Consider the following 23711-nt stretch of genomic DNA (forward strand, 5'->3'; position numbering starts at 1 on the left):
GCTTTGATTTCGTATATATTACCCCCTGTTTCCCATTTCAGTGCCGAGAAACAATCTTTTGGGTAACCATCTCCAGCATATGTTGTAGAGAGTGGCGAGAAATTAAGGTACGGGGGGGATTTATATGGATAGGTGAGATGTAGGAGGAGAGTTCCATTGGGGATGTGTCATGAGCCATGTGGTCGCTGGCAGGGTTGTTCCCTGCGTCTTGGGTTCGTCGTGTGGTCTGCCCTGCGGGCAGCGAGGTGGCAACCGGCTGTTCAACAAGGTTTGATCACTCAAAACCCACTGTAATGTTTCTTGTAGACCTTTTACCGTGTACGATATTATCATGCTATGTACAGTGCTTTGGTGCTTTATCCCGCACGTGTAGATTGAATTGTAGAGATTTAGGAAAATGTGATTGATGATGTGACGTGGTTAGATGGTGTGGGTTGGAAGAACCTTAGTGGCAGCTGCAGCCGACAGCCACGACTGGCAAGGTGTTCAACAGATGGAAGTACCAGGTAGGGTAACCACCAATTTAAACTAAGATGAGCACTTATGGGTGATTGTAGTTACGCTCGTATAATGACAGTGTCTGTCAGTTACTTACGGATAAGGACTAAAGTCATTCCACAGTAAACGGGAGAGTTTAATATTTGGCTTTGGAATATTTAGATTTAGAACATCTTTCCATCATATACTAAAACCAAATTTTCATAAGCAAGTGATCAAATGATTGGTGGCATTTTTGATGTCATGAATTGAATTAGTTGAATCATGAAAATTGCTGTCATGGAGAGGACATATGTTAACAGCTGCTGTATTTTATTCCTTGAAGCATTAAGCTTTAAGTTATATGTTTCTTGTATATACTGATAACATTATGCACTACTCCACAGTTATATTTGTAAGGAGGGAATTAATAGCGTGTCCTTGGACAAAAATGCTCCCTCTGTATCAACTATGGCAAAAAAGTTTCTCTTTTCTCAGTGACTGGAGCAAAATTCTTGATGCCCTGGAATCTTCTAATTTAAGGGCTAGCTAGAGATACTAAATCTGATTATGAGATTGTATGATTTCTTTTTTTGGAGACAAAAATAAATGTCACAGAAGGGACAATATGTCTCGTAGGACACAATGAATTACTTCTCAGAAACTTTTAAAATTGGAAAATTGTGAAGTTTCCACATTTTGAGAAATACCCTACAGAACACAGTTATCCAGAAATAACAAAACTTGCATTTATATGTATAAAAAAAATGTTTTTGTTACTTCTTGCACTTACTGATTTATAGTGGTTGATTATAGTCAGAGCATGATTATACTAGCAGAATTGATAAGCAAAACTATGAAACTGGTTGAATTAGGGCACATTTACAATGTAAAGCAAACAAGGAATCGTAACTACCGAACATGCTCACGAAAGCAGAGCATTGTGGTTAAGGCTCACTGTGTGCTTTTGGACTTCCATAATTATGGCATCACTGTTAGAACTGTATTTACAGTGTGAGATTAATGCAGACTTGAGTTATAAGTCAGAATGAGTTCAGGCAGAGAAGGAAACAGAAATACAGAAAGAATTTGAAAGTATGAATTAAAGTATGAGGTGAAAAGGAGATAAAGAAAAAAAGGAGTACTTATTGAAGAAAGAGGCAGTTCCTATAGATGCTTTAAGAGCTAAAGAAAATTTTATTGAGCCAGCCATTCAGAGGGAAAAATGTACATCATGGGCACACTGAAAGTAGTCCTCAATATTTTAGGAAAATGTTGAACAGGGCAAAGAAATGCCTTCCCAAAAGCCCAGAGAGAGAAGTACATGGTAGTAGAGCTTAACAAGTAACTTGGCCCACATCCAGCCAGAACTATTGAAGCAGAAAAATTACGCAAAGGATTATATCACCAGCTTCTCCATTAGAAGAGCTCTGTTTGTTGATGGTGACATCACATTCAAATTTCTCCACCCAGCATTAGGTGGCAGGTTCAAATGGGCAGGATGGGATGAAGCAAAGCACATCAGCTGAGTATTTTATGGCCTATTGCATTAGGAAGGGTGTGGTCCCTTCACAAACATAGGCAGCAAGAAATTGAGCTTCTGCACAAGTACTTAAATATGTAGTGAATACCAGATGGATGTGTCATGATTTTGTAATGACATGCGCAGTAGACAATGTTTGATTGCCTACATTAGTTTTACTTGTATATGAGCTTGGCCTGCATGTAGTTTTGTGATTTTAGTCTTTTAGGTAAAATGTGGACAAAACAACTTTTTATATTGGAATTGTTTAAAAAGCTTGACAAAGTATTTACCCATTAGCTTAAAGCCTGGGGCTTTCAATTTAGCTTCAGTCATTCAAATTCCTTGCCAAGGTTGCCAAAATTGATAAATATATTAATTAATGAACATTATGCAAGTGAGCTTTTCAGCATGTACATGATTTTCACAGTGACATGCTTCTTCACCAGGTGTTATGCTTGGCAGTTAATGCGTGTTTTTTACATGACCTTGTAATATACATAACAAGTACTGTACTTGGTTTTCCAATTTTATGTGACTCCAGCTAAGTTCCTGAACTTTCACATTTTGTTCATCAAAACATTAGCTAGTTTTGAATTTGGGAGTTGAAATATCTACTTTATAGTCTAGCTTCTAGTAGTAGACAAAAGGTTCCCCTCCATGACACCATATGTGGTCACTCATACTTGCAGATACTTAAAGATCCTCTTATGACTCTAGGCCTCCGATGGAGTCCTCTTCTGTCAGCTCTTTGTCTAAACTTAAACTTTTTAGGTCATGTCTGGTCATGTGTATTTTCTCTTAGTAATTTTTTTGTGCCTGGCTTTCCCAGAAACGAACTAGTCTTGCTTCTAAGGACTTTATTGAAGTGCTGTTATTATTTTTTCAGGTAGGTTTGGTAAAGTGTGTGGAAGAAGAAAGTTAAGAGTAAATGTGAATAAGAGCAAGGTTATTAGGTACAGTAGGGTTGAGGGTCAAGTCAATTGGGAGGTGAGTTTGAATGGAGAAAAACTGGAGGAAGTGAAGTGTTTTAGATATCTGGGAGTGGATCTGTCAGCGGATGGAACCATGGAAGCGGAAGTGGATCATAGGGTGGGGGAGGGGGCGAAAATTTTGGGAGCCTTGAAAAATGTGTGGAAGTCGAGAACATTATCTCGGAAAGCAAAAATGGGTATGTTTGAAGGAATAGTGGTTACAACAATGTTGTATGGTTGCGAGGCGTGGGCTATGGATAGAGTTGTGCGCAGGAGGATGGATGTGCTGGAAATGAGATGTTTGAGGACAATGTGTGGTGTGAGGTGGTTTGATCGAGTAAGTAACGTAAGGGTAAGAGAGATGTGTGGAAATAAAAAGAGCGTGGTTGAGAGAGCAGAAGAGGGTGTTTTGAAATGGTTTGGGCACATGGAGAGAATGAGTGAGGAAAGATTGACCAAGAGGATATACTAATATCTAATATCTAACCGTGATCTTGATTTATACAGTTTAAGCTTGTGCCCTCAGGTGGTGGAGTCATCACGGTTGTATAGAACTGGACACATTTTCATCATATTTTCCGGTTAGTTTCTTGTACATCTTGATCATACCACCTCTAGATCGTCTATATGCCAGTGTTGGAAGGTTTAATTTCTTGAGTCGTTCTTCATATGAAAATGTTGACAGCCCTGGTACTTCTTTGGTTGCTCTTCTCTGGACATTTTCTATATCTTTAATGTGTTTCTTTAGATGTGGACACCTCACTTGGTTGGTATACTGTTGGTATGCTGTTTATTTATTTATTTATTTTGCTTTGTCACTGTCTCCTGCGTTAGCGAGGTAGCGCAAGGAAACAGACGAAAGAAATGGCCCAACCCACCCACATACACATGTATATACATACACGTCCACACACGCACATATATATACCTATACATCTCAACATATACATATATATACACACACACAGACATATACATATATCCACATGTACATAATTCATGCTGTCTGCCTTTATTCATTCCCATTGCCACCCTGCCACACATGAAATAACAACCCTCTCCCCCCTCGTGTGCACGAGGTAGTACCAGGAAAAGACAACAAAGGCCACATTCGTTCACACTCAGTCTCTAGCTGTCATGTAATAATGCACCGAAACCACAGCTCCCTTACCACATCCAGGCCCCACAGAACTTTCCATGGTTTACCCCAGACGCTTCAGATTCCCTGGTGCAATCCATTGACAGCATGTTGACCCCGGTATACCACATCGTTCCAATTCACTCTATTCCTTGCACGCCTTTCACCCTTCTGCATGTTCAGGCCCTGATCACTCAAAATCTTTTTCACTCTGTCTCTCCACCTCCAATTTGGTCTCCCACTTCTTGTTGCCTCCACCTCTGACACATATATCCTCTCTCTCATTCTCTCCATGTGACCAAACCATTTCAAAACACCCTCTTCTGCTCTCTCAACCACACTCTTTTTATCACCACACACCTCTCTTACCCTATTATTACTTACTCGATCAAACCACCTCACACCACCTGTTGTCCTCAAACATCTCATTTCCAGCACATCCACCCTCCTGCGCACAACTCTATCCATAGCCCACGCCTCGCAACCATATAACATTGTTGGAACCACTGTTCCTTCAGTCATGCCCATTTTTGCATTCCAAGATAATGTTCTCGACTTCCACACATTCTTCAACGCTCCCAGAACTTTGCCCCCTCTCCCACCTTATGATTCACTTCCGCTCCCATGGTTCCATCTGCTGCCAAAACCACTCCCAGATATCTGAAACACTTCACTTCCTCCATTTTTTCTCCATTCAAACTTACCTCCCAGTTGACTTGACCCACAACCCTACTGTACCTAATAACCTTGCTCTTATTCACATTTACTCTCAGCTTTCTTCTTTCACACACTTTACCAAACTCAGTCACCAGCTTCTGCAGTTTCTCACATGAATCAGCCACCAGCACTGATACAGCAAACAACAACTGACTCACTTCTCGAGCTCTTTCATCCACATCAGACTTCATACTTGCCCCTCTTTCCAAAACTGTTGCATTCGCCTCCTTAACAACTCCATCCATAAACAAATTAACCATGGAGACATCACACACCCCTGCCGCAAACCTACATTCACTGAGAACCAATCACTTTCCTCTCTTCCTACATTTACACATGCCTTACATCCTCGATAAAATCTTTTCACTGCTTCAAACAACTTGCCCCCACACCATATATTCTTAATACCTTCCACAGAGCATCTCTATCAACTCTTATCATATTCCTTCTCCAGATCCATAAATTCTACATACAAATCCATTTGCTTTTCGAAGTATTTCTCACATACATTCTTCAAAGCAAACACCTGATCCACACATCCTCTACCACTTCTGAAACCACATTGCTCTTCCCCAATCTGATGCTCTGTAAATGCCTTCACCCTCTCGATCAATACCCTCCCATATAATTTCCCAGGAACACTCGACAGACTTATACCTCTGTAATTTGAGCACTCACTCTTATCCCCTTTGCCTTTGTACAGTGGCACTATGCAAGCATTCCGCCAATCCTCAGGCACCTCCCCATGAGTCATACACACATTGAATAGCCTTACCAACCAGTCAACAATACAGTCACCCCCTTTTTTAATAAATCCGACTGCAATACCATCCAAACCTGCTGCCTTGCCAGCTTTCATCTTCTTCAAACCTTTTACTACCTCCTCTCTGTTTACTAAATCATTTTCCCCAACCGTCTCACTTTGCACGCCACCTTGACCAAAACACCCTATATCTGCCACTCTATCATCAAACACATTCAAAAACCATCAAAATACTCACTCCATCTCCTCACATCACCACTACTTGTTATCACCTCCCCATTAGTCCCCTTCACTGAAGCTCCCATTTGTTCCCTTGTCTTACGCACTTTATTTACCTCCTTCCAAAACATCTTTTTATTCTCCCTAAAATTTAATGATACTTTCTCACCCCAACTCTCATTTGCCCTCTTTTTCACCTCTTGCACCTTTCTCTTGACCTCCTGTCTCTTTCTTTTATACATCTCCCACTCATTTGCATTATTTCCCTGCAAAAATCATCCAAATGCCTCTCTCTTCTCTTTCACTAATACTCTAACTTCTTCATCCCACCACTCACTACCCTTTCTAATCTGCCCACCTCCCACTCTTCTCATGCCACAAGCATCTTTTGCGCAAGCCGTCACTGCTTCCCTAAATACATCCCATTCCTCCCCCACTCCCCTTACGTCCTTTGTTCTCACCTTTTTCCATTATGTACTCAGTCTCTCTTGGTACTTCCTCACACAAGTCTCCTTCCCAAGCTCACTTACTCTCACCACCCTCTTCACCCCAACATTCACTCTTCTTTTCTGAAAACCTCTACAAATCTTCACCTTCGCCTCCACAAGGTAATGATCAGACATCCCTCCAGTTGCACCTCTCAGCACATTAACATTCAAAAGTCTCTCTTTCGTGAGCCTATCAATTAACACGTAATCCAATAACGCTCTCTGGCCATATCTCCTACTTACATACGTATACTTATGTATATCTCTTTTTAAACCAGGTATTCCCAATCACCAGTCCTTTTTCAGCACATAAATCTACAAGCTCTTCACCATTTCCATTTACAACACTGAACACGCCATGTACACCAATTATTCCCTCAACTGCCACATTACTCACCTTTGCATTCAAATCACCCATCACTATAACCCGGTCTCATGCATCAAAACTACTAACACACTCACTCAGCTGCTCCCAAAACACTTGCCTCTCATGATCTTTCTTCTCATGCCCAGGTGCATATGCACCAATAATTGCCCATCTCTCTCCATCCACTTTCAGTTTTACCCATATCAATGTAGAGTTTACTTTCTTACACTCTATCACATACTCCCACCACTCCTGTTTCAGGAGTAGTGCTACTCCTTCCCTTGCTCTTGTCCTCTCACTAACCCCTGACTTTACTCCCAAGACATTCCCAAACCACTCTTCCCCTTCACCCTTGAGCTTCGTTTCACTCAGAGCCAAAACATCCAGTTTCCTTTCCTCAAACATACTATCTATCTCTCCTTTTTTCTCATCTTGGTTACATCCACACACATTTAGACACCCCAATCTGAGCCGTCGATGAGGATGAGCACTCCCCTCATGACTCCTTCTTCTCTATCCCCTTTTAGAAATTTAAAATACAAGGAGGCGAGGGTTTCCAGCCACCTGCTCCTGTCCCCTTTAGTCACCTTCTACGACACGTGAGGAATGCATGGGAAGTAATCTTTCTCCCCTATCCCCAGGTATGCTGTTTATAGTAGTTTAAAGGTTTTACAATCCAAGTATTCCATTGTTTTTCTTAGTACCACCCATGATTGAGTTTTCCTTGTTGATCTTATCTGACCTGTTATTCAAATGACAGTTTGGTGTTGATAGTCACTCCAATAGCCTTCTCTGTTTCTGCATGCTCCATGAGTGGTAAACTTTCCCTTAGATTGTACGCTTTCCATTCTTCTTTCAATTTTCCAATTCTCATAACCTTATATTTCTCTAAGTGGAAGTATAGAAGCTATTTTTCGGACCATTCTTATAGTGCATATATGTCTTTCTGTAAGTTGTCACAATCACTTTCCTGAAATATACCTCTAAATGCTTTGATATCATCTGCTATTAGGTAGGTATTAGTACCTGATCTGGTGACTTCTGGCCTGTCATTAATGTATAGTACAAACAGAATGGGACCCAGAACTAATTCTTGAGGTATTCCTTTCAAGACTTCTTTCCATTCTGATTTTTTTCTATTTGCTATTACATGCTGTTTCTGTCCAAGCAAAAAAGATCTTATCCATATGCTGTACTGACCAGTTATTTGGTATTTTTCTAGTTTGTATAGTAACCATAGGTATGGGATTTTGTCAAATGCTTTCGTGAAATCACAATATATTGCATCCACACAACCCCCTCTGTCCAATATCTTTTTCCATTTGTCTAGAGCTTGTAGATGTTGTAGCACTATAGAATGACCACTTATAAAGCCAAACTGATTCTTACCAGATAACGTATATCTTTTCATGTGCTTGATTATTTGTTCTCTCACTGTACAAATGTCTGTGGCAGACTGTAGGTCTAACCTCCATTAAGAGCGTTTTTCTCTGGTTTTATCATCTCTAATGCCAATTATTAGCCCATTCATTCGCAACTTATCATGCATACAGTCACAGAACCCACAGGATTTTGCCATATTCCTGAGAGCAGCCACCTATTTCTCAATGCTTTCTTCTAACCCTTGCTCACATCTGTTGAATTGGAACCTCCGAAAAATTGTTTCTGTTTGCCAACTATTGCCTTTTCAGATTTGTTGGTAACTTCATCTAGTACATGTCTACTTTCACTTATAGAGAATCATAAGCTTTTCACAGTGCGAAGCCCATCAATGCCTATGCAACTTTCAGAAAGTTTAGATTTATGCAACTCAGATCTCTGATCCATCCCTGACAGTCCCTGATAATTCCTGAAGAGTTAAATCCACAAATACCAATCCTCAGCCAAACTGGACAATTATAAATCTAAGGTTGTAGGTGGAGAAACATTACCACTGGGTATTTTCACTGTGGTAACATGCTGTGGTGCTGTGGAATGCACATGACCTCATGATCCTGGTGCACCACAGCTGCAGCCACTGCTCAAGATGTCCCCAAGCACTTTCTCTTCCTCATAAACACTATCCTTGGAATTCATGTCAACTGTTGGCCACACATGATGATGCGAGAGTAACAGCAGGTAGGTCATAGACAGTCAGGCCGTGGCACCATCACTGCCGACGTAGATGGGAGTCTTTCACTTGAATCTCGATATAGCACCAGAACAGATCAGCACACCTCTATAGTTGTCACTGGCATGCGTGCTTCCCCTCTGCTGCCACCATATTACAATATCTATGCCTCGTGTCTGGTCATTATGACCAAGCAAGATGAATCAAAGAGGAGACAGTCCTCTACATCTTGTATTCTCACTCCAGTCTAACAGCGATAACATAAAGCTCCTCATGTGGCCAAACTCAGCATTAAAGCAAAACAACATAGCTTTAGGTAAACACAACTAAAATGAATATTGATATTGTTACAGGCTGTGAAAGATCTCTAAATCCTTTTTGATTCTGCAGTTTCATCTGCCTTGAAGTGTGATATTAGAACATCAATATTCAGCTCTTGGAAGAATTATTGCCTCAAACAGTGTTATCATTGGTTTTTCTTCATCTGTCTTGAAAGTCCACAGAATCTAGCTCTCTATCCATGCTACCTTACCAGAGTGACTCACAATGGCTTCTCTAAAACATTTAAACTTTGCAGTGGAGTTCCCGAAGGAGCAATGCTTTCCCTGTACCTCTTCCTTCTCTTCTTACACAAACTTTCAGTACAGGCAAACCTCAGCATCATAGTGACATCACAATACACTGACATCACAGTAACTTCATCAGACATGCAGCACTTCATTACACATTTGGAACAATAGCTAACCAAGAATGAAGTGCCAACATTACAGAAATCTTTGATCACTCTTTTAATCCCAGACAGACATGAGTACAGATCATACCCTCCAGTGATGTTGAATGGACATTCACTCCCACTGAACAAAACGCTATCCATTACATTACATGTGACACTTACGACATTTACTTCCCACGTCAGTAACATCAACTCAGAAGCACCACCCAAACTAAAATTCCCTCAGAACACTAATTTTCATCAGATTTGGACAGGTAAAAGAATTACTCAGCATCCTCTACAAACAAATTATCTGCTTCACTTTATGACTTACCTGCCTGGTCTTCCTCCCTTTCAAAAGCAAATGTAACAAAGATGCAAACCACCTAAAATAGGGCATTCAGAAAGCATTGTCTGCAAGGCAACTACAATAACACAACACAATGAAACAAGATCCTCCCAATACAGTTTCACCTCAACATGCTCCGTGCTCAATTCTATGCAACAGCACTAAACCCCTCCCACCCAAACCACTCTATAACTAACCATCAACCCCTCAAGTAGAAATAAAAAGCTGACCCTTGTCTCACTTTTCAGTAACCTCAACTCTTAGATCCCCTCACCACCCTAGAAATATAATATTAAGAAAACATACACACTGAAATAACCCAAAAAGTACCAAGCAGCTGACCTTCCAGCTCAGTCTTAAAATCCAGCTCACTAGACATACATCAGAAACCTTCCCAACTCCCCAGACAGACATGAATCACACTCTCCCATAAGACCTTTCATACCTATGATAGATGCACATGTCACGACACTTCATGGCTTATTGCCTTGACCAGTGGGCATATGCTGAGTGCTACAGGAGACTCATAAAGATAGAAGGTACTATTGGGGCAGGAAATTAGTAAGGTACCATATATTTACATTTCAGGGTTGCTTTCAGAAAATGAAAGTCTCAGGAAAATGAACATTCAGTGACCAAGTCATACACATGTCAGATTATTGATGGGAGAGTTCAGAATATGACTGTCAGTATTAGGCATCTTGTGATGACTCAGTGTCCCCTACTTAAATCATCATATGATTCCCAGTATTTAAGGGTTAAATGAGGTAGTGTTATTCATTATTGTTCTCAAAATTATAATGTACTAAATCATGGCACACAACTATTATTGTATCTCATGTACTGCACTAGCACTGCAGAACAAAATCACCCAATATCCAAAGCTGATATTGATGTGGAGCTAAACTAAACATATGTATTGATTAATTGATCTCAAGTATCCCTTGACCTTCATAGACCTCCTCACTACAGCTTTATTGATCATCATAGAATACAGAATGCTTATATAGTCACTTATTCATACTGCAGCATAAACAGTGCATTTATATCATTTCTGTAAAGTTCCATAAATAATGAGTTGAAAGTGCTGAACTGGAATTTGCCAGAAGAATTTGTTATTATAAAGGACAAAATGGATATTGCTCTGTGAATCATGATCAGAAGGGTCTTCCATAAATATTTAAGTTAATTCAGGTTATATTAGGTTTTGTTATGAAAGAATATCTTGATTGTATGGGATATTCTGCAGTTTCTTTCCTCAGACATACTACCTGTTTCCTTTAGATTAAGAATGACTTGAGTAGAGCATTAATCTTTTATTGACTGTGATTGGAGCATTAATCTTATTTCAGTAAAAATAAAAAATAGACACCATAGTGGAAAGGATTCTGAAGCTCAGAGCTTATCTGGGATTGAAGAAATAAAAGTCAACGAAACAAGCTTAGGATATCAAGAAAACATGAAAAACTCGTGTTAATACTCTTACTAGCTGATTTTTTACCCTAATTTTTATTTAATTGAAAAGTAAGTGTAGTTGCTTTGTATTGTGTACATTTGCATGGATGCAAAAGGAGGATTCCATTGATGAATGTCATGCTATTGCATATTTTGGAGAAGCAAAAAAAATAAAATTTTTAGATTTTATTTATAACGTTGAAATTTAAGATTAATCTTTGTTGCTAGGTGGAATTATATAAGATTTGCATAATTTTCTATTGATTTATACAGTTGTTTTGGCTACCATCATGTTAGTTTTCTTTGATCTTTATTACTATGTATTTGTTTTGGTACACAGACCACTTCCATTAGTAAACCATGCGTTCTCACGAAGCAGACCCTTTGCAAACTTCCTTTTTTATATCACTGTCTCAGATAGAATTTTTGATATTTCAAAATAGAAAGAAAGAAATTTTTCTTGTAAAACTAAAGGAAATAAAACATAAGAAAAACAATGTTTCATGCCCACCATATCATCCAAGAATGAGTGTTAAAAGAACCAGGTTGTCCGCATAATATCCCATTGACTGGTAGAACAGCAAGGTAAGAAGATGACAGATAGCACCATTCAGTTCCCAAATGAGCTTTTGTGTAAGCATATGATTAGGTATTTTGAGGAAAAGAGAAAGAGTATTCAGGTTGTTTATAGCAATTATTACATTCGGTCATTTATACACTAATGTTAATTTTCACTAAGATATTGTACTTGTGATTGACTTGCTACTAAGAAAGTGTTTTTATTACTTTTTATTTATATATTTTCAGCTATAAAAAAAAACAACATATGCATGAGTAATTTCATTAGCATGTTTCACACTAGTCCTGTAAATCTTGCAATGATATCAATGTATATTCCTATAAGTACATTGATTATATTTTGTATACCCTTTTAGTGGTTTGCTAGAATATGATATTTTTTAAAACGTAAGTTCGAATGTAAAACATCTTTGCATTCAGCACACCAAAGGCATGTGTCTTATGCTTTACAGGATGTTTCATGTTATGCTTGCATACTTGGCATGCACACTGTACTTTTTTTTTAAAGTTTTGTGGGAAATTTTGCACACCAATTCTTACTGGGGTTTATATAGAGCTCCGTGCACTCCAGTTAGATGAGCTTTTTCCTTACAGTATTTGTTCAAAGTTCATGGAAATGAGGAGCAAAGAGAAATTCTTACCCTTTCCCTATTTGCTCGTCACTAAATACTGTAAATATTATATGCACTTAGAATAGTGACATCCAAAATGTGAAAGCAGTTCTTGATATTCCATTACACTTTTGCACTTTGTTTTAACTACCAATGTGGATATCAGATTTATTAATCAATCTCATGTTCTGATTCTAGGCACATACTATTTGTGGTTTCATGATTGGTTATCAGCTCGAGGATCATGTCATCTTGTGGGCAGATATTTATTTTCACATTTGTTTGACAGCTTGTGCACTTCTCTTTTGTCATGCCAATTCACTCATATCAACTTACTTGTGACAAAAGTTTGGTGTTTCCCTCTGCAGTGCTGAAAAGCATGGTACAGCTTGTACGTCTTTGATCCGGTGCTCTGTGGTCCGGTAACTCCCATAGTCCGGGACATTTTGAATCTGCCGCCATTAGTTTGTGGGCATGCCAGCAGGATGGTGCTATTAGCAGTGCTAAGGTGCCAAAATCTGTTTACACTGTAGCCAAGGTGATTAACAGTCCTGTTAATTTCTTGTATTCAGTCCTTTGCTGAAGATGAAATCCAGGAAGGTTTAAAGTTTTGGAAAACTTTTAAAGGAGCCAGGAGTACAGAATTAGACAGTGCACTTATAAAGTGGTTTAAGCTCCCACATAATGAAGGTGTAAGCATTTCTGGGGATATGCTTATTGAGCAGGACAAAGTTTTTCATAGAGAACTAGAGCTAGACTGTGACTGTGAATATTTGCAAGGTTGGTTACACAAGTTTAAGTGGTGACGTGGAATTTCAGTACATAGTGTATGCCTTAAAAAGCAGAGTGCTGACACAGAAGCTTGTAGTGTTGACACAGAAGCTTGTAGTGTAAGTTCATATTAAAAGAATTTATCAAAACTCCAAATCTCTATTAAACAACTGACAGCAATATGTACAGGGCGAGAGAAAGTGTACAAGCCGGCTGCCTTGACAATAACAATAAAGTGACAATAGTTGACAATAAGTTGACCAAAGATAATTGCCAGCCTATGGTCATTTGTTACATTAACTTCCTGTCACAAAGCTGCGACAAAGTTCATGGATGAATTTGCTTAGCAAATGGCAGCAAAAACAGCCCCAGAACAAGTGTGTAATGCTGATGAATCTGGTGTCATATGCTATGAAAAACTTTTGCCTAAGATATTGAGGAATTTCTGTCTTGGGGTTCCTCTGATGTAACAATAAAAGCCTTGTTTGGAAGCATTAATGGTTGTATTATTTCCTGTTTTAAGCTTTGCTTTAACTTTGATAACACAGCAATATGTATGTGGAATGAGCTGGCAAGACTATGGGTCAGGCATATGCTTACATAGGAGTTCCCTTAGAGGTCAAGTTCTGTTTTCCGGCATTTTCTTTGGTCCAGCAATGGCCAGGTCCCAAGATTGCCAAGAGTACTCCTCTTAATCACTTTTTCTTTTTAACAGTTATTGCCAGTTAACTCAGACAGTTTATGGTCTGTAACAGTAGATACCAGATGACATCACTTCATTGTGGTGTTGGGATTTAAGTAACTTAGTTAAGTACTGGCACCTGACGAGGTGGATTGTCTCCACGTAACATAGTGCCATATGTATAGAAAAATTACTTGTTCAATAGAATTATATGAACTACTGAAGTGCGATTACACCTTCACACACACACACACACACACACACACACACTTATTTATATCTTATTTATGATACTAAATCACCATCTCCTGCGTCATTGAGTTAGTGCAAGGAAACAGAGGAGTGGCCCAATCCACCCACATACTCATGTATATACATAAACACCCATACACACACATATACATACACAGACATATACATACATACACATGTACATATTTGTACTTGATGCCTTCTTTCATTCCTGTCATCACCCCACCACACATGAAATAGCACCCCCCCCCCTCTCCCCTCCAGCGAGGTAGTGCTAGGAAAAGACAAAAAAGGCCACATTCATTCACACCTAGTCTCTATCTGTCATGTGTAATGCACTGAAACCATACCTCCCTTTCCACATATCTGGTTTACCCCAGACACTTCACATACCCTGGTACAATCCATTCACAGCATGTTGACCCCAGTATATCACATCGTTCCAATTCACTCTATTCCTTGCACGCCTTTCACCCTCCTGTGTGTTCGTACCTCGATCGCTCAGGATCTTTTTCACTCCATCCTTCCACCTCCAGTTTGATCTCCCACTTCTCCTTGTTCCCTCCACCTCTGACACATATATCTTCTTTGTCAATCTTCCCTCGCTCATTCTCTCCATGTGGCTGAACCATTTCAACACCCCCTCTTCTGCTCTCTCAACCACACTCATTTTATTACCACACATCTCTCTTACCCTTTCATTACTTACTTGATCAAACCATCTCACACCACATAGTCCTCAAACATTTCATTTCACACATTCATTCTCCTCTGCACAACCCATGCCTAGCAACCATATAACATTATTGGAACTGCTGTTCCTTTAAACATACCCGTTCTCGCCTTCCACACATTCTTCATCGCTCCCAGAACCTTTGCCCCCTCCCCACCCTTTGACTCACTTCCACTTCCATGGTTCCATCTGCTGCTAAGTCCACTCCCAGATATCTAAAAAGGTTGAGGAATACATCTGTACATTATTATTTATTGCCAACATCTTTTCTTGGCAGGATACTGAAAACAGTAATCTCCTGTTGTCAGACTCATTTTATTTTGATGTTTTCAATAACTTACATACTATGCAAATGAGAGCAGTCTGTAGTTTAGTGCATTTTCTTGGTCTTTTTTCTCACAGATGGGTATTTCATTTTTCCCTTCACCACTGCCTTAGCACTTTACCTTTCTCCAGGAACATCATTAAGAGCATTTTAATTAGTCAAGTGCATCTGCACAAATGGAAATATTTTATCAGTTCCATGATCCTAATGTCGGTCAAGACCCTGTAGTATTCTATCTTTTCTAGGTACTTGAACATTTAGACCTCTTTCCCATTGTTCCACATTATTGTTAGGACTGTGATATCTTTTACTATGAAAACACTTTTGAATATGTTGTTTAGTTCCTTGCATATCTTTTCACCATTCATTACAGCTCTTCTTTTTGAGTCCATTTGCCTTGTTAGCTTCTCATTAACTGAATATTTGGTTTGAAAATTTTTCAAAAAGTTTTGGATTTTGCTTGCCTTGTCCACAATATTTTCCTACTTCCACCTTATCCTCCTGTAGTCATTTCTTACTCTCTAGTACTTTTCATTTGCAAGCTGCATGAGGTGCTGCCACTATCTTTACAGCAGCATGTCACTAAGCTTTCTACTTTTTGACATCTCTCATTGAAACACTCCTTGTTTTATACCCCTCACTGTATTTGAGGTTGAAGGTACTCATTTTCCTACCCCTTCCTTTAAATTTCACAGAACCTTACACCACAGTGCCCTGGTTCCTGGTTGTTGAACTCCATTTCCCATTTTATGTTACCAAAGAAATTATTGAACTCTATAATTTCTTCCCCTTTGAGGAAGTTCCAGGAGGGTACAGGCATCAGAGATGTAGATAGATAGATAGATAGATTATAATTTCCACAACTGTATCTGTGATGAAGGTTTCATCATTACTCTTTATGTCCTCATTTACCAGTTGGTCTGTCGCATGTGATGTAATTAATATCCATGTATGAAGATTCCTCTGATCCTGGTTTACTAAGTGACATGATGGTATCATTTCCTGTGATCCTGGTGTGTTCAATGACATGATGGTATCAGTTCCTCTGATCCTGGTGTACTTGGTGACATGGTGGTATCAGCTACTCTGATACTGGTACCCATACATCTCAATGTACACATATATATACACACACAGACACATGCATATATACACATGCACACAATTCACACTGTCTGCCTTTATTCATTCCCATCGCCACCTCGCCACACGTGGAATAACAATCCCCTTCCCCCCTCATATGTGCGAGGTAGCGCTAGGAAAAGACAACAAAGGCCCCATTCGTTCACACTCAGTCTCTAGCTGTCATGCAATAATGCCCGAAACCACAGCTCCCTTTCCGCATCCAGGCCCCACAGAACTTTCCATGGTTTACCCCAGACACTTCACATGCCCTGATTCAATCCACTGACAGCACGTCGACCCTGGTATACCGCATCGATCCAATTCACTCTATTCCTTGCCCGCCTTTCACCCTCCTGCATGTTGAGGCCCTGATCACTCAAAATCTTTTTCACTCCATCTTTCCACCTCCAATATGGTCCCCCACTTCTCCTCGTTCCCTCCACCTCCGACACATAAATCCTCTTGGTCAATCTTTCCTCACTCATTCTCTCCATGTGTCCAAACCATTTCAAAACACCCTCTTCTTCTCTCTCAACCACGCTCTTTTTTATTTCCACTCATCTCTCTTACCCTTACATTACTTACTCGATCAAACCACCTCACACCATACATTGTCCTCAAACATCTCATTTCCAGCACATCCACCCTCCTGCGCACAACTCTATCCATAGCCCATGCCTCGCAAACATACAACATTGTTGGAACCACTATTCCTTCAAACATACCCATTTTTGCTTTCGGGGATAATGTTCTCGACTTCCACACATTCTTCAAGGCTCCCAGGATTTTCGCCCCCTCCCCCACCTTATGATTCACTTCCGCTTCCATGGTTCCATCCGCTGTCAGATCCACTCCCAGATATCTAAAACACTTTACTTCCTCCAGTTTTGCTCCATTCAAACTTACCTCCCAATTGACTTGACCCTCTACCCTACTGTACCTAATAACCTTACTCTTATTCACATTTACTCTTAACTTTCTTCTTTCACACACTTTACCAAACTCAGTCACCAGCTTCTGCAGTTTCTCACATGAATCAGCCACCAGTGCTGTATCATCAGCGAACAACAACTGACTCACTTCCCAAGCTCTCTCATCCACAACAGACTTCATACTTGCCCCTCTTTCCAAAACTCTTGCATTCACCTCCCTAACAACCCCATCCATAAACAAATTAAAGAACCAAGGAGACATCACACACCCCTGCCGCAAACCTACATTCACTGAGAACCAATCACTTTCCTCTCTTCCTACACGTACACATGCCTTACATCCTCGATAAAAACTTTTCACTGCTTCTAACAACTTGCCTCCCACACCATATATTCTTAATACCTTCCACAGAGCATCTTTATCAACTCTATCATATGCCTTCTCCAGATCCATAAATGCTACATACAAATCCATTTGCTTTTCTAAGTATTTCTCACATACACTCTTCAAAGCAAACACCTGATCCACACATCCTCTACCACTTCTGAAACCACACTGCTCTTCCCCAATCTGATGCTCTGTACATGCCTTCACCCTCTCAATCAATACCCTCCCATATAATTTCCCAGGAATACTCAACAAACTTACACCTCTGTAATTTGAGCACTCACCTTTGTCCCCTTTGCCTTTGTACAATGGCAGTATGCACACACTCCACCAATCCTCAGGCACCTCACCATGAATCATGCATACATTAAATAACCTTACCAACCAGTCAACAATACAGTCACCCCCTTTTTTAATAAATTCCACTGCAATACCATCCAAACCTGCTGCCTTGCCGTCTTTCATCTTCCGCAAAGCTTTTACTACCTCTTCTCTGTTTACCAAATCATTTTCCCTAACCCTCTCACTTTGCACACCTCCTCGACCAAAACACCCTATATCTGCCACTCTATCATCAAACACATTCAACAAACCTTCAAAATACTCACTCCATCTCCTCACATCACCACTACTTGTTATCACCTTCCCATTAGCCCCTTCACTGAAGTTCCCATTTGCTCCCTTGTCTTCCGCACTTTATTTATCTCCTTGCAGAACATCTTTTTATTCTCCCTAAAATTTAATGATACTCTCTCACCCCAACTCTCATTTGCCTTCTTTTTCACCTCCTGCACCTTTCTCTTGACCTCCTGTCTCTTTCTTTTATACATCTTCCACTCAATTGCATTTTTTCCCTGCAAAAATTGTCCAAATGCCTCTCTCTTCTCTTTCACTAATCTTACTTCTTCATCCCACCACTCACTACCCTTTCTAATCAACCCACCTCCCACGCTTCTCATCCCACAAGCATCTTTTGCGCAAGCCATCACTGCTTCCCTAAATACATCCCATTCCTCCCCCACTCCCCTTACCTCCTTTGTTCTCATCTTTTTCCATTCTGTACTCAGTCTCTCCTGGTACTTCCTCACACAAGTCTCCTTCCCAAGCTCACTTACTCTCCCCACCCTCTTCACCCCAACATTCACTCTTTTTTTCTGAAAACCCCTACAAATCTTCACCTTCGCCTCCACAAGATAATGATCAGACATCCCTACAATTGCACCTCTCAGCACATTAACATCCAAAAGTCTCTCTCGCACGCCAGTCAATTAACACGTAATCCAATAACGCTCTCTGGCCATCTCTCCTACTTTTATATGTGTACTTATGTATATCTCGCTTTTTAAACCAGGTATTTCCAATCACCAGTCCTTTTTCAGCACATAAATCTACAAGCTCTTCACCATTTCCATTTACAAGACTGAACACCCCATGTATACCAATTATTCCCTCAACTGCCACATTTCTCACCTTTGCATTCAAATCACCCATCACTATAACCTGGTCTTGTGCATCAAAACCACTAACACACTCATTCAGCTGCCCCCAAAACACTTGCCTCTCATGATCTTTCTTCTCATGCCCAGGTGCATATGCACCAATAATCACCCATCTCTCTCCATCAACTTTCAGTTTTACCCATATTAATCTAGAATTAACTTTCTTACATTCTATCACATACTCCCACAACTCCTGTTTCAGGAGTAGTGCTACCCCTTCCCTTGCTCTTGTCCTCTCACTAACCCCTGACTTTACTCCCAAGACATTCCCAAACCACTCTTCCCCTTTACCCTTGAGCTTCGTTTCACTCAGAGCCAAAACATCCAGTTTCCTTTCCTCGAACATACTACCTATCTCTCCTTTTTTCTCATCTTGGTTACATCCACACATATTTAGACACCCCAATCTGAGCTTACGAGGAGGATGAGCACTCCCCGCGTGACTCTTCTTCTGTTTCCCATTTTAGTAAGTTAGAATGCAAGGAGGGGAGGATATGTATTTATATATATATATATATATATATATATATATATATATATATATATATATATATATATATATATATGATAGAGTTGATAGAGATGCTCTGTGGAAGGTATTAAGAATATATGGTGTGGGAGGCAAGTTGTTAGAAGCAGTGAAAAGTTTTTATCGAGGATGTAAGGCATGTGTACGTGTAGGAAGACAGGAAAGTGATTGGTTCTCAGTGAATGTAGGTTTGCGGCAGGGGTGTGTGATGTCTCCATGGTTGTTTAATTTGTTTATGGATGGGGTTGTTAGGGAGGTGAATGCAAGAGTTTTGGAAAGAGGGGCAAGTATGAAATCTGTTGTGGATGAGAGAGCTTGGGAAGTGAGTCAGTTGTTGTTCGCTGATGATACAGCACTGGTGGCTGATTCATGTGAGAAACTGCAGAAGCTGGTGACTGAGTCTGGTAAAGTGTGTGAAAGAAGAAAGTTAAGAGTAAATGTGAATAAGAGCAAGGTTATTAGGTACAGTAGGGTTGAGGGTCAAGTCAATTGGGAGGTGAGTTTGAATAGAGAAAAACTGGAGGAAGTAAAGTGTTTTAGATATCTGGGAGTGGATCTGGCAGCGGATGGAACCATGGAAGCGGAAGTGGATCATAGGATGGGGGAGGGGGCGAAAATTCTGGGAGCCTTGAAGAATGCGTGGAAGTCGAGAACATTATCTTGGAAAGCAAAAATGGGTATGTTTGAAGGAATAGTGGTTCCAACAATGTTGTATGGTTGCGAGGCGTGGGCTATGGATAGAGTTGTGCGCAGGAGGATGGATGTGCTGGAAATGAGATGTTTGAGGACAGTGTGTGGTGTGAGGTGGTTTGATCGAGTAAGTAACGTAAGGGTAAGAGAGATGTGTGGAAATAAAAAGAGCGTGGTTGAGAGAGCAGAAGAGGGTGTTTTGAAATGGTTTGGTCACATGGAGAGAATGAGTGAGGAAAGATTGACCAAGAGGATATATGTGTCGAAGGTGGAGGGAACAAGGAGAAGAGGGAGACCAAATTGGAGGTGGAAAGATGGAATGAAAAAGATTTTGTGTGATCGGGGCCTGAACATGCAGGAGTGTGAAAGGAGGGCAAGGAATAGAGTGAATTGGAGCGATGTGGTATACCGGGGTTGACGTGCTGTCAGTGGATTGAATCAGGGCATGTGAAGCGTCTGGGGTAAACCATGGAACGCTGTGTAGGTATGTATATTTGCGTGTGTGGATGTATGTATATACATGGGGGTGGGTTGGGCCATTTCTTTCGTCTGTTTCCTTGCGCTACCTCGCAAACGCGGGAGACAGCGACAAAAAAAATATATATAAATATATATATATATATATATATATATATATATATATATATATATATATATATATATATATATATATATATATACATATATATATATATATAAGAATATATGGTGTGGGAGGCAAGTTGTTAGAAGCAGTGAAAAGTTTTTATCGAGGATGTAAGGCATGTATACGTGTAGGAAGAGAGGAAAGTGATTGGTTCTCAGTGAATGTAGGTTTGTGGCAGGGGTGTCTGATGTCTCCATGGTTGTTTAATTTGTTTATGGATGGGGTTGTTAGGGAGGTGAATGCAAGAGTTTTGGAAAGAGTGGCAAGTATGAAGTCTGCTGGGGATGAGAGAGCTTGGGAAGTGAGTCAGTTGTTGTTCGCTGATGATACAGCGCTGGTGGCTGATTCATGTGAGAAACTGCAGAAGCTAGTGACTGAGTTTGGTAAAGTGTGTGAAAGAAGAAAGTTAAGAGTAAATGTGAATAAGAGCAAGGTTATTAGGTACAGTAGGGTTGAGAGTCAAGTCAATTGGGAGGTAAGTTTGAATGGAGAAAAACTGGAGGAAGTAAAGTGTTTTAGATATCTGGCAGTGGATCTGGCAGTGGATGGAACCATGGAAGCGGAAGTGGATCATAGGGTGGGGGAGAGGGCGACAATTCTGGGAGCCTTGAAGAATGTGTGGAAGTCGAGAACATTATCTCGGAAAGCAAAAATGGGTATGTTTGAAGGAATAGTGGTTCCAACAATGTTGTATGGTTGTGAGGCGTGGGCTATGGATAGAGTTGTGCGCAGGGGGATGGATGTGCTGGAAATGAGATGTATGAGGACAATGTGTGGTGTGAGGTGGTTTGATCGAGTAAGTAACGTAAGGGTAAGAGAGATGTGTGGAAATAAAAAGAGCGTGGTTGAGAGAGCAGAAGAGGGTGTTTTGAAATGGTTTGGGCACATGGAGAGAATGAGTGAGGAAAGATTAACCAAGAGGATATATGTGTCGGAGGTGGAGGGAACGAGGAGAAGTGGGAGACCAAATTGGAGGTGGAAAGATGGAGTGAAAAAGATTTTGTGTCATCGGGGCCTGAACATCCAAGAAGGTGAAAGGAGGGCAAGGAATAGAGTGAATTGGATCGATGTTGTATACCGGGGTTGACGTGCTGTCAAATGGATTGAATCAGGGCCTGTGAAGCATCTGGGGTAAACCATGGAAAGCTGTGTAGGTATGTATATTTGCTTGTTTGGACGTATGTATATACATGTGTATGGGGGTGGGCTGGGCCATTTCTTTCGTCTGTTTCCTTGCGCTACCTCGCAAACCCGGAGACAGCGACAAAGCAAAAAAAAAAAAAAAGAAATATATATATTCGCTGTCTCCCGCATTTGAGAGGTAGCGCAAGGAAACAGAAGAAAGAAATGGCCCAACCTACCCCCATACACATGTATATACACACACGTCCACACACGCAAATATACATACCTATACATCTCAATGTACAGACATATTTACATACACAGACACATACATATATACCCATGCACTCAATTCACACTGTCTGCGTTTATTCATTCCCATCGCCACCTGGCCACACATGGGATACCATCCCCCTCCCCCCTCATGTGTGCGAGGTAGCGCTAGGAAAAGATAACAAAAGCCCCATTCATTCACACTCAGTCTCCAGCTGTCATGCAATAATGCCCGAAACCACAGCTCCCTTTCCACATCCAGGCCCCACACAACTTTCCATGGTTTACTCCAGACGCTTCACATGCCCTGATTCAATCCACTGACAGCACGTCAATCCCGGTATACCACATCGATCCAGTTCACTCTATTCCTTGCTCGCCTTTCACCCTCCTGCATGTTCAGGCCCCGATCACTCAAAATCTTTTTCACTCCATCTTTCCACCTCCAATTTGGTCTCCCACTTCTCCTCGTTCCCTCCACCTCCGACACATATATCCTCTTGGTCAATCTGTCCTCACTCATTCTCTCCATGTGCCCAAACCATTTCAAAACACCCTCTTCTGCTCTCTCAACCACGCTCTTTTTATTTCCACACATCTCTCTTAACCTTACATTACTTGCTCGATCAAACCACCTCACACCACACATTGTCCTCAAACATCTCATTTCCAGCACATCTACCCTCCTGCGCACAACTCTATCCATAGCCCATGCCTCGCAACCATACAACATTGTTGGAACCACTATTCCTTCAAACATACCCATTTTTGCTTTCCGAGATAATGTTCTCGACTTCCACACATTCTTCAAGGCTCCCAGGATTTTCGCCCCCTCCCCCACCCTATGATCCACTTCCACTTCCATGGTTCCACCCGCTGCCAGATCCACTCCCAGATATCTAAAACACTTTACTTCCTCCAGTTTTTCTCCATTCAAACTTACCTCCCAGTTGACTTGACCCTCAACCCTACTGTACCTAATAACCTTGCTCTTTTTCACATTTTCTCTTAACTTTCTTCTTCACACACTTTACCAAACTCAGTCACCAGCTTCTGCAGTTTCTCACATGAATCAGCCACCAGCGCTGTATCATCAGCGAACAACTGACTCACTTCCCAAGCTCTCTCATCCCCAACAGACCTCATACTTGCCCCTCTTTCCAAAACTGTTGCATTCACCTCCCTAACAACCCCATCCATAAAGAAATTAAGCAACCAAGGAGACATCACACAACCCTGCCGCAAACCTACATTCACTGA

General features: G+C 40.7%; 1 long non-coding RNA gene across 1 annotated transcript in view; it reads left to right on the plus strand.

Annotated features, from left to right (window-relative positions):
- Positions 1 to 233: 233 nt before the first annotated feature.
- LOC139750371 (uncharacterized) overlaps positions 234 to 23711 on the plus strand; it is a 153585-nt gene continuing 130107 nt past the window's right edge. Inside the window, exon 1 of the long non-coding RNA XR_011713118.1 lies at positions 234 to 506. This is a non-coding gene — a long non-coding RNA (uncharacterized lncRNA). The remainder of the gene's footprint in view (positions 507 to 23711) is intronic.

Source organism: Panulirus ornatus, chromosome 9, assembly GCF_036320965.1.
Source record: "Panulirus ornatus isolate Po-2019 chromosome 9, ASM3632096v1, whole genome shotgun sequence".
Taxonomy (NCBI): Eukaryota; Metazoa; Arthropoda; class Malacostraca; order Decapoda; family Palinuridae; genus Panulirus; species Panulirus ornatus.